The sequence below is a fragment of the Lepus europaeus genome, chromosome 3 (genome assembly GCF_033115175.1).
Source record: "Lepus europaeus isolate LE1 chromosome 3, mLepTim1.pri, whole genome shotgun sequence".
NCBI classification, from domain to species: domain Eukaryota; kingdom Metazoa; phylum Chordata; class Mammalia; order Lagomorpha; family Leporidae; genus Lepus; species Lepus europaeus.
In genome coordinates this window covers 103,998,163-104,008,264 of record NC_084829.1, presented here as the reverse complement: position 1 = coordinate 104,008,264, position 10,102 = coordinate 103,998,163, and the positions used below count along the sequence as shown (strand labels likewise).

General features: G+C 43.4%; 1 pseudogene; it reads right to left on the bottom strand.

Annotated features, from left to right (window-relative positions):
* Positions 1-5,701: 5,701 nt before the first annotated feature.
* LOC133757034 (EKC/KEOPS complex subunit TPRKB-like) lies at positions 5,702-6,239 on the bottom strand (annotated as a pseudogene).
* Positions 6,240-10,102: the final 3,863 nt, after the last annotated feature.

Below are 10,102 nucleotides of genomic sequence, written 5' to 3'. Positions count from 1 at the left end.
TATCCTCATTTACTTCCAGAAAGTTTTTGATTTCTCTTTTGATTTCTTCTATGACCCATTGTTCTTTCAGGAGCATGTTGTTCAATCTCCATGTGTTTGCATATGCTCTAGAGATTCCTGAGTTGCTAATTTCCAACTTCATTCCTTTATGGTCTGAGAAGCTGCATCGTATGATTGTAATTCTTTTGAATTTGCTGAGACTTGCTTTATGGCCTAGTATGTGGTCAATACTTGTGATGGTTCCATGTACTGCCTAGAAGAATGTAAATTCTTTATGTATAGGATGAAAAGTTCTGTAGATATCTGTTAGATCCATTTGGGCAATAGTGTCATTTAAATCTACTGTCTCCTTGTTGATCTTCTGTCCTGTTGATCTGTCTATTTCTGAGAGTGAAGTATTGAAGTCCCCCAGTACTATTGTATTGGAGTCTAAGTCTCCCTTTAAGTCCCTTAACAAATCTTTTAAATAAACCAGTGCCCTGTAATTAGGTGCATATACATTGATAATCGTTATATCTTCCTGTTCAATTGATCCCTCAATCATGATACAGTGCCGCTCTTTGTCTCTCTTAACATTTTTGTGGTAAAGTTTATGTTGTCCGATATTAAGATGGCTATGCCCGCTCTTTTTTCATTTCTGTTGGCATGGTATATCTTTTTCCAGCCTTTCACTTTCAGTCTGTATGCATCTTTGTTGGAAAGATGTGTTTCTTGTAAGCAACAAATAGAAGGGTTTTGTTCCTTAACCCCATCAGCCAATCTGTGTCTTTTAACTGGACAGTTCAGACCATTAACGTTCAATGTGACTATTGATAAGTAGTAACTTTGCCCTGCCGTTTGCCAAAGATATTTTCTAATATGTGTTTTGAACTTCCTGTGATCTTTTGCTGTGAGGTTTCCTTCCTTTACCTTCTTTCATATTGATGACCATGTTTCTGTGTTTCTGTGTGTAACACATCTTTAAGCATCTTTTGCAGGGCTGGACGAGTGGCAACAAATTCTTTCAATTTCTGTTTGCTATGAAAGGTCTTTATTTCACCTTCATTCACAAATGAGAGCTTTGCAGGATATAATATTCTTGGCTGGCAGTTTTTCTCTCTTCGTACCTGGGCTATGTCTTGCCATTCCCTTCTAGCTTGTAGGGTTTCTGATGAGAAGTCTGCTGTGAGTCTAATTGGAGAACCTCTGAGAGTAATCTGACGTTTCTCTCTTGCACATTTTAGAATCTTTTCTTTATGTTTCACTGTGGTGAGTTTGATTACAACGTGTCGTGGTGAGGATCTCTTTTGGTCATGTTTACTAGGAGTTCTATGAGCTTCCTGTACTAGGATGTCTCTGTCTGAAGGCTTTCCTTCTAGGATCAGTAAAAAGAAACAAGATCAGAAACTGCCTTTGCCACTGCTATTCAAAATCACATTGGAGAGGCTGGTGCTGTAGCACAGTGGGTTAAGCCAAAGCCTATGATGCCACTATCCCATATGGGCACCAAATTTGAATCCTTACTGCTCCAATTCCAATTCAGCACGCTGCTAATATGCCTGGGAAAGCAGTGGAAGATGGCCCAAGTCCTTGGGCTGCTGAACCCTTGTGGGAGACTTGGAAGAAGCTTCTGGCTCCCGGCTTCAGCCTGGCCCAACCCAGGCCATTAGGGAGTGAACCAGCAGGTGGATGGTCTCTCTCTCCTTCTCTCTCTGTAACTCTGCTTTTCAAATAAATAAATAAATCTTTAAAAAAAAAACATATTGGAGGTTCTATCTATGGCAAGCAGTGAAGAAAAATAAATAATGAAGCTCCCCCCCGTAAAGTGTAGCTAGCAATAAAAATAAATGAATAAATAAATAAAAGAAACCCAGACTTCAAAGAAAAAAAAATCTGTCTCTACTTCCAGATGACTTGATCCTAAGATCCAAAGACATACCCTCAAATTTATTAACTACTAAAGATTATATATGAGTTCAGCAAGTTTGCAAGATACAAACTCAATATACAAAAGTTAACACTGTTTCTGTTCCTTCACAATGAGCAATCCAAAAGTGAAAATTTAAAAATTCCATTTATGGGCCAGTGTTACAGAATAGCATGTTAAGCCACTGCCTGCTACACCAGCATCCGATATAAGCACTGGTTCGTGTCCTGGCTGCTCCACTTCCTTCCTTTTTTTTTTTTTTTAAAGATTTTAAAAGCAACATTACAGAGAAGGAAAGGGAGAGGGAGAGGGAAAGGCAGAGAGAGAGAGAGAGAGAGAGAGAGAGAGAGACTTTCTATCAGCTGATTCACTCCCCAAATGGCTGTAATGTCTGGGACTGGGCCAGGCCCAAGCCAGGAGCCAGGAGCTTTATCCGGGTCTCCTGTGTGGGTGCAGGGGCCCAAGCATTGGGATTTCCCAGATACATTAGGAGGGAGCTGGATTGGAAGTGGAACAGCTGGGACTTGAACCCTTGAACCAGCGCCCTTATGGGACACCTGCAAGTGGTGGCTTTACCCGCTATGCCCAGTGCTGGCCCTTGCTCCACTTCTGATCCAGCTCCCATGTACCTAGGAAAGCTGTGGAAAATGGCCCAAATACTGAGGTCCATGCACCCACATGGGAGACCCAAATGGAGTTCCAGGCTCCTGGCTTTGGCCTGGCCCAGCCCCCAGCCATTGCGGCCATTTGGGGAGTGACAGCACAGGGAGGATTACTCTCTTTGTCTCTCCCTCTCTCACTCTTCCTTCCAGCTAAATAAATCTTTAAAAAATTCCATCTGTGATAACATCAATGAGCACAAAGTACTTCAGAATAAATTTAGCTGCAGAAGTGATTCTGACAATCCTCTTATTGCTTTTGTGGAGGGGAGAACGTATAGAGGTCCTTTTTCCAGTTTCACTAGAACAACCTGCTTTTCCTTTTGGTCCCTCTTCTCTAAGTTTGCTCTATGTCCTGTAATTGCATCCCTTCTTTCCTTTTACTTTTCCAATGCTTTATGAATCAGATCATTGTTTTGTACACATTCCTTTATAATTTATCTCTTGGAATCTCTCCTGTAGTAGAAGACATAAAACTTCTAAAAGTTTCATAAAGCTTCATCAAGTTTTGAATCTTTCCAAGCACTCTTGTTCAAACATGGTGTCTTCCTCATCTTTCTTGTTACATGTTCCCACCACTCGGATGAACACCTGCTTTAGGTCTTGATGCAACCTCTATTTTTGTTCTTCTTGGGTCCCTTGTAGCTCTGGCTACCCTTATCTCCACCAGTTCTCCAGCATGTTCTTCCATCCTGATTCCATGAGTTTTTCTAGCACATTTCCTTAGGAGGCAGACAGTACCTTTGTACTCGTCTGTGATAACTGTATTACCCTGAGAGTTACTCCGTTATCTTTTGAATGTCTTATTCTGAAATTCTTGAACTTTCCCTCTCAGCTATGCCCCAACTTTTGGGGGTAAAACTATCATTATGTTTTTTTTTAAAGACCTTATTTATTTATTTGAGAGGTGGAGTTAGCGAGAGAGGGAGAGGGAGAAACATCTTCCATCTGCTGGTTCACTCTCCAAATGGCCACAACAGTTGGAGCTGGGCCCATCTGAAGACAGGAGCTTCTTCCAGGTCTCCCTCGCAGGTGCAGGGGCACAAGCACTTGGGCATCTTCTACTACTTTCCCAGGCCATTAACACAGATGGATCAGAAGAAGAGCAGTCGGGACTCAAACTGGCACCCATATGGGATGCCAGCACTGCAGGCAGAGTCCTAACCTACTATGCCAGAGCACTGACCCCCATCTTCTATTTCCCTGTGGATCTTGTGTCTGTTCTATCCATTATTGAAAGTGAAGTACTGGAGTCTCTAAGTATTATTGCTTAATGGTCTATTTCTGTTTTCAATTCTGTAAGTTTTTGCTTCAAGTATTTTGGGGCCCTCCTAATTGGTGCATATGTAATAGTTCCATCTTCTTGGATGGCCCTTGTCTTACAAAATGTCCTTTGTCTCAACAGTTTCTGTGTCTGATATTAGTGTGGCCACTCTAGCTCTCTTCTTACTACTATTTGCATATTTTTCCTTTTTAAAAAAGATTTATTTATTCATTTGAAAGGCAGTATGACAAACACTCACACACACATACACACACACACAGAGTGAACTAGAGAGGTCTTCCATCCGCTGATTCATTCTTCAAATGGCCACAACAGGTAGGTCTGGGCCAGGCTGAAGCCAGGGGCTAGGAACTCCACCCAGGTCTCTCACATGGGTGGCAGGGACTGTCTTCCACCGCCTTCCCAGGTACATTAACAAGAATATGGATCAGAAGTGGAGCAGCCGGGACTCAAATCAGCACTCTGATATGGGAAGCTAGTGTCACAAGTGTGGCTTACCCCACTGTACCCATTAGCCTCCATCCTTTTATTCTTAATCTCTTTGCTTCTCTGCACATAAAGTATGCTTCTTGTAAACAGCACGTGGTTGTCTCCAGGTAGAAGAGCTGTCTCTCTCTACACTTACTGTAATAACCGATAAAGTGGGTTTGTTTCTGCCATGCTATTTTTCATGTCTTCCTGACTTTGCTTCCTCTAACTTCTCCATCACTGCCTTCCTATTGTGTTAAATTGGTATTTTTTAGGGTGCCACTCTAAGTCTTTATGTTTTTTGAGTTCTCTTCTTAGTGGTTGCCCTGAGGATTACAATTAGCATTTTCAAACAATCTAGTTTGGGTTAATGTTAACTTAATTTCAATAGAATATAAAACGTCTGTTCAGTATGGTTCCAACCACTCTCTTCATGGTGTTATTGTCATGTAAGTTACATTTTTTTAAAGATTCACTTCATTCATTTGAAAGAGTTACAGAGAGGCAAAGTGAGAGAGGTCCTCCATTCATTGGCTCACTCCCCAAACACCCACAATGGCCGGAGCTAAGCCGATCTGAAGTCAGGTGCCAGGAGCCTCCTCCAGGTCACCCACATAGGCACAGGTGTCCGAGTACTTGAGCCAATCCTCTGCTGCCCTCCTAGGTCACAGCAGAGAGCTGGATTCAAAGTGGAGCAGCCGGGACTCAAACGGGCACCCACCAAGGATGCCGGCTCTGCAGGCTAGGGACTCAACTCACTGTGCCACAGCATTGGCCCCACAAGTTACATCTTTACACATCATATATCCACCAACATAATTTTGTAAATAATTGCTTATGTAGTTGCTTTATAAAGGAAAAGACTAAGAATTACAAATTGAAGTAAATAAATGAACAGTGGTAAAAGCAGTATCTACCTCTTAAAGTTGCTGATAGGAGTGAATGAATTCTACATGCAAAACACTTAGAAGCAGGATCCAGAGGCCTTGGAGGGCATGCAGAATGGGGAGGGATGTGGACTGCTGGCCAGAGAATTACTGAATTAAGAACCTAGTACACTGTAAGGGTTCAATAGGTGGCTGCAGTTTTTATTCCAATTACATAAAAATAAGATATATTTAAATAGAAGTGGAAGGCTAGCAGGCAATAATAATAGTGAGTGAGTATCTTTTAAAAGAAGAACAAATAGGAGTAGCCTTTCTTTTCTTTTTATACCATTCTGTGTTTTAAAATTTCACACAATTAATATACATTAATTTATTCATAAAAAAAGAAAAATCAGTATTGTCTTTTTTTTAAGTCAATACAATTTATTTCCAAGCATAAGTATTTTAATCAGTATTGTCTTTAATGCTGAAATTTTCTGTTGGCGTTTCTGACATTTCACAAAACGTCTTTTGTTGACATTCTACAAACGATCCCATCTAATCATGTCCTGGTACTTTATTCTTGTGATGACGGTTTATATATCTTTTTGACTTCTGTAATCTTTGTTATTCCAGAAAGATTTTCCAGAGAAACCTGTTGCCCTTCCACTTGAGATATTATATGTTCCTGATTTATTTGTTTTTCTCTCTCTTTAACGTAAACAATTAGAATTGAAGTATCATTTCTGGAGATAACCAAATATTTTCAAAGCTTCTGAAATACTATTGTTTGGGGAAAGGTTGAAAATAATTTCTGTAGACTGGGTTCTCGTCTTCATTTTTGCCAGTTTGTGGAGGTGGACGGCTGTGTTTGCTGCCACAAGTATCTGAAACAGATCGACAATCACCGTAGGATTTCTCAGTGAACCATCAATGGTGCCTTCCATGGCCTTTTTTTTTTTTTTTTACATGTCTCTGGCATTCTTTACATCTTTAAAGGACAAAAAGGTCACCCTGCATTCGGGAAACAGGTCCGGCTGGTGTGTTAACTGCATTACAGATACACAGGACTGCACAGCAGCCTTTGGTCCCTGCCTGAAGAACTCCCCAAGCTATCATTATGTTTGCAGGGCTGTTGCTTGTGTGGACTCTATCTGCAACTCTGAGAGAGCATTACCCAGTAGTCACCCAACTCTGGTTCCATGGAAGGAAAAACCCGAAATCATGCCTTCTTCCTTCCATTGGGTTATTGGGTACAACTAGTCTGTCTTACATTTTAAAAAAGATTTATTTTATTTATTTGAAAGGTGGTATGAGAGAGAGGGAGAGAGAGAGAGAGAGAGAGAGAGAGAGAGAGAGAGATCTTCCATCTGCTGCTGGTGGTTCAGTCACCAAAGGGCTGCAATGGCTGGGGCTGGGCCAATCTGAATCCAGGAGCCAGGAGCTTCTGCAGGCACAGGGCCATCTTCCACTGCCTTCCCAGGCCATAGCAGAGAGCTGGATCAGAAGTGGAGCAGCTGGGACTTGAACTGCTGCCCATATGGGATGCCAATGCTGTAGACAGAGGCTTAGCCCGGTGCACCACACCTCCAGCTCCAAGTAGTCTTTCTTATTACATATCTTTTTGAAATTCCCTTTCAGGCCGGCGCCATGGCTTAACAGGCTAATCCTCCGCCTTGAGGCACCGGTACACCGGGTTCTAGTCCCGGTTGGGGCGCCGGATTCTATCCCGGTTGCCCCTCTTCCAGGCCAGCTCTCTGCTATGGCCCCGGAAGGCAGTGGAGGATGGCCCAAGTGCTTGGGCCCTGCACCCGCATGGGAGACCAGGAGAAGCACCTGGCTCCTGGCTTCAGATCAGCGAGATGTGCTGGTCGCAGCGGCCATTGGAGGGTGAACCAACGGCAAAAAGGAAGACCTTTCTCTCTGTCTCTCTCACTATTTACTCTGCCTGTCAAAAAAAAAAAAAAAAAAAAAAAAAAAAGAAAAAAGAAATTCCCTTTCAAAGAGTTGTTGGATCTGAGCACATCTCTTGTTATTTTTTTCCTATTCTGTCTAGCTAGTCTTCTAGCTGCACTCTTTCCTTTAAGTAATTTTTCTCTTCCTCTAGGATTTTTGGCTGACAATGCTTTGTATTTTTCTTTCCTTCCTTCCTTCCTTCCTTCCTTCCTTCCTTCCTTCCTTCCTTCCTTCCTTCCTTTCTTTCTTTTTGACAGGCAGAGGTAGACAGTGAGAGACAGAGAGACAGAGAGAAAGGTCTTTCTTCCGTTGGTTCACCCTCAAAATGGCCACCACGGCTGGTGTGGTGTGCTGCGCCAACCCAAAGCCAGGCCACAGCAGAGAGCTGGACTGGAAGAGGAGCAACCAGGACAGAATCCGGCACCCCAACCGGGACTAGAACCCAGGGTGCCGGCGCCTCAGGCAGAGGCTTAGCCTAGTGAGCTGTGGCGCCGGCCTGTATTTTTCTTTTTTTAAAATTCTTCCACTATTTCTGTTCTGAATAAAACCAAAGCATATATATATATATATATTTTTTTTTTTAAAGATTCATTTACTTATTTGAAGGCAGAGTTACAGAGAGGGAGAAACAGAGAGAGAGAGAGAGAGAGAGAGAGAGAGAAAGAGAGAGAGAGAGAGAGAGGTCCTCCATTCGCTGGCTCACTTCCCAGATGGCTGCAATGGCCAGAGCTGCACTGACCCAAAGTCAGGAGCCAGGAGCTTCTTCTGGGTCTCCCATGTGGGTGTAGGGGCCAAGGACTTGGGCCGTCTTCTACTGCTTTCCCAGGCCATAGCAGAGAGCTGGATTGGAAGTGGAGCAGCTGGGACTTGAACTGGGGCCTGTATGGGATGCCGGCACTACAGGCGGAGGCTTTACCCGCTCGCCACAGCGCTGGCCCCTAAGCATATTTTTGACTTACATGAGATCCTTCCACGTTTCTGGGCATCCCTGATTACCAGCACCTCACATGTGGTGTTCTGAGGCACTCAGAGGACATAGCAGCCTTTGCAACTCCGAGTCCTCACTACAGTCCCGGCTTAGCCGATTTGCCAAGGGAGCCTGGCCTTGTTCGGCTGTGCTCCCGTGGGCTGGCTGGCACCCAAAGAGATCGCCTTGTGTTGCATGCTCCACTCCTTCTTTGAATCACTGATGGAGTAAGTTGCACATCCTGCTTGGGAGTGAGGGAGCGAGGGGATAGAACGGAGAGAGAAAGCTTCGTCTCTTCGAATGGAAACATTTGTGAAGGGAAAAACCTGGATTCCTGGTTTCCAACAGAGGCTGGGAGGATTTCAGAGTCCCCACTGTCACCTTCATAACCGCCCGCCCCTGCTTCTCTGCGCACCTTGTCCTTTGTTCTTTGCAATTAGTGTAGCTTTACGTTAGGTCTTCATTTCTGGTGGATTCTCCTACATTTTTAAAAATTATTTTAATAAGAAAGGAAGGAGAAGGGAGGTCGGGTTGGAAGTATCATTATTTTTATTTTTTTTTTTAAGATTTTATTTATATGAGAGGTAGTTACAGACACAGAGAGGCAGAGACAGAGAGAAAGGTCCTCCATCTGCTGGTTCACTCCCCAAGTGGCTGGAGCTGGGCTGATCTGATGCCAGGAGCCAGGAGCTTCTCCCACGTGGGTGCAGGGGCCCAAGCATGTGGGCCATCTTCCACTGCCCTCCCAGGCCATAGCAGACAGCTGGAGCAGAAGAGGAGCAGCTGGGACTCAAACTGGTGCCCATATGGGATGCCGGCGGCGCTGCAGGTGGAGGCCGAGCCTACTACTCCACAGCAGTGGCCCCAGAATTCTCCCACTTTATTCTCCTTCAGGATTGCCCTTTCACGTTTCTATGTAGAGTTGTGCTAGAATGATTTCCAGTGGAGAAAACCAAGCAGAAACTAACCCTAGCTGGATTTTGTTGGAGACTGCACTGTTCCTGCTTCTCAGTTTGTTGGAATCAACGTCTTCATAAGATTGAGCTTTGCGCTACGTGAACCTGGGGTGTCTCCCATCCTTTCATTTAGTCAGGCCTTTTAAACTTTCAGGAAAATTCTGTAGCTTCTCATTTAGAGGTCTTACACATGCTTTGATAGATTTCTAGTATTTTATTCCTTTAGTTGCTTTTACAATTACGCATTGCTTATTTGGAGATATGGTTGACTACATTTTATCCAATAATCCATGTAAGTTAATTTTAATAGTTTGTGGATTCTTTGGACTTTTAGGTACATAAGTACATAGGTAAATTCACCTTTAAATCTTCTCTCTTTTTTTTTTGTTGTGTTTTCTTTTCTCTTTGAACTGACAAGAACCACAGGTACAGGTTAAGTAGAGGTGATGTTAGTGGGTATCCTTGTTTCACTGTTAGTCACAGGGACAGGTTTTCACCATTTCACCATGAATTCTGGTGTTTGCTGTAGCATTTTTCTAGCTAGTCTATGAGGTAGAGGCATTCTCTTTGGCTCCTAGCGTGCTGCACTCTGATTTCATTTTTTAAAAAGATTTATTTTATTTATTTGAAAGACGGAGTTACATAGGGTGGTAGAACCAGAGAGAGATAGGTCTTCCATCCGCTGGTTCACTCCCCAGTTAGCCTCAACGGCTGTTGCTGGGCTGATCCAGGAGCCAGGCCTTCTTCTAGGTCTCCCATGTGCAGGGGCCCAAGGCCCTGGGCCATCCTCTACTGCTTTCCAAGGCCACAGCAAAGAGCTAGATGGGAAATGGAGCAGCCAGGTCTTGAACCGGCACCCATATATGATGGTGGCACTGCAGGCGGCAGCTTTACCTGCCACTCCACATTGCAGACCCCTAGTCATTGTATTTTTAAAAATGTGTATTAATAACCTTAAATATTTTCAAAATTATTGGCAATTTTTTTTAAGATTTATTTACTTATGTTGAAGTCACAGTTACAAAGAAAGAGAAGGTGA